We start from the raw sequence: 2,334 nt of genomic DNA on the forward strand, positions 1-2,334 counted from the left end.
CCTCATAATCTCATGTAAAATTTAACAAATAAAGCAAATAAAATTTAAACTAAAATGCTACCTCGTGTTCTTGAACCACTGTTTGTTCAAAGAACCTCTTATAATCTACTTGCAAGAATGTAGTGCCCAGTGCAAAAATTTCACTGTTGGAGATTCACTTCCCTCCAACTCAAAAATATAATGAATAAACTCCCGAATATAGAAACACTGTTTCGGGTAGTTTACATCAAAAACATAAAACGATTTGAAGCATACATCTACTGCCCCAATGAGAGTACTTTGCTCCAAAGCTTCTCCTGCGAGGATGACAAATGCCTGCGAGTCAATGTGTCCATTTTCAAGTGACAGGACATAAGGGTAAGGTCTTGATGCTTCAGCCTGCTGGAGGTACTCCACCATATTTGTTCCAACCTAAAGGACAGATAATGCAAATGAATAAACATGAAACAGAATGGGAGTGTCGGGGGTGTGGGTATGGGTGGTGGGTTGGGGAGTCAATCGAAACTGTTTATTCAATCAAGCAGTCTTTAGAAACAATAGGTCTTGTATAGCCAGAGCTTTGGATGAGGCAAAAAACCTGAGAATTATTACAGCTTGATCTGGCCCACTTTGACAGAGCCACTGACAGGGATGCAAAGCAAGTCAAAAGAGTTTTGGTAACACGTTACAATACTTTAATTTAACACTTTTAATTCTACATTTAAAATTCTGCCCTGCAAAAGACCTTAACTTGCTAGAGTGTGAAACTGAAAAAAAAGACTGTTTTTTTATTTGTCTAGTCAAATTAATTATAGCTAGGACACAAGAATTTGTCAATAAGATGTAATGAAAATTTAGTAATGAAAATTATCTACAGAAAAAAAAATTGTGAGCTCCGACTTATTTATCCAAGATACATTATAAATTAAATTACAAAGTTCTTATGGAGCATATCTTGTTAACATGTTACTATATATAAGACTGGAATAACGATGTTGGAAATTCAGCTTTGATCACAGAAAATAAAAATGTTTTTAATATATTCAAAAAGCAAATATTAATTTATTGTAACAATATTTCACAACATTACTCTTTTTGCTGTATTTGGATCAAATAAATGCCTTTGTAAGCAGAAGAGACTTAATTTAAAAGCATAAAAAATCATACCGATCCCAAACTTTTGAACGGTAGTGTATTCAACCTGGTGAAGTCATTAAATGATTGAAGTAAATTTCTTGAGTCGTACTTACAGGCTGAATGTCAATGAAAGCTTTTTTGCTTTCATCAATGCTGGGCCGGACTGTTTTTCTGCCAATTTTGTAGGATGGAGGTGGACGCAAAACAGGCAACAGCTTTAATGCAAGATTTCCCTTTGCATCTGTAGGAAAATAATATTACATTCATCAACACTACTAAAAACATTAGCGAGTTGTCATTAAGAATATAGGGCCAGATTAACTAAACAGGTCAAATTAGCGTGAGTCCAAAATCCCATAAAAGTGTAGACTGAAGTGTAAAGTTCTGCTGTTGATCCACTGACAATGTGCAAATTAAAAAAACACAGACACATAATGTCCAACATATCCTACCAAGAGCAGCAGAAATTAAAAGCAATGTTATAACATCTTTGTCTGGCATTCTAAATAAATGAGATGAGAGGAGAAGATGCTGCATTTTCTAGCAGCAATTATTGCCAAGCACAAAAATGGGCTAAAATATATAAACTACCACAAATATGCAGTAATGTTAGTTGCAAAAAAAATTTGCCCATTATGAATGAATGATGATTCATTTATATACTGTCACCGTCACTCACAGCCGCTCACACGTGTTTTGCGCACGAGCCGCACGCAGCCCAAAATGAAATGGGTTAATCGACCATCGATAGCTTTAATAGATTGCATCTCTTATCGACAATTAATCGATTGTTGATTAATGGTTTACATCCCTACTTCACATCCATATCTACATTACGTTTGCACTACAAGCGAGCTGCACACTGTAGTACAAGACTTTAGCACACATTTTGGGCAGTAGACAAAATTGTCACTTACATTTTAAACATTCCAGCAGTTTAAACAATTATGTACCTATGCTCTCTCTGACACACATGCACAGAAACATGTAGTATTTACATAGCAACAAATCTTACTATATATTATATAAAATATATTAATTTCTTATTTTGAGATGTGGGACTTACAAAAAATGGGATGACATACAAAACAATAGGTGTATCCGGATCCAGCATTGTTGCATCATCTTCTCTTTGGCAAGGAGGTGTGGGAGTTGGTGGCTCATTTGGGCATGTAATTGGGGCAGTGGAGGGCACAACATTTTCTTTCTAAGCAAGAA

The 2,334-nt window shown here is 35.3% G+C and overlaps 1 long non-coding RNA gene across 1 annotated transcript; it reads right to left on the bottom strand.

Moving 5' to 3' along the window:
• Positions 1–228: 228 nt before the first annotated feature.
• Positions 229–1,743, bottom strand: LOC132130233 (uncharacterized). The gene is made up of 3 exons (XR_009428691.1): positions 1,439–1,743; positions 1,230–1,357; positions 229–411 (listed from the first exon to the last, which is right to left on the bottom strand). It is a non-coding gene; the product is annotated as an uncharacterized LOC132130233 (long non-coding RNA).
• Between the last annotated feature and the right edge of the window lie 591 nt (positions 1,744–2,334).

The sequence above is a fragment of the Carassius carassius genome, chromosome 47 (genome assembly GCF_963082965.1).
Source record: "Carassius carassius chromosome 47, fCarCar2.1, whole genome shotgun sequence".
Lineage (NCBI taxonomy): Eukaryota > Metazoa > Chordata > Actinopteri > Cypriniformes > Cyprinidae > Carassius > Carassius carassius.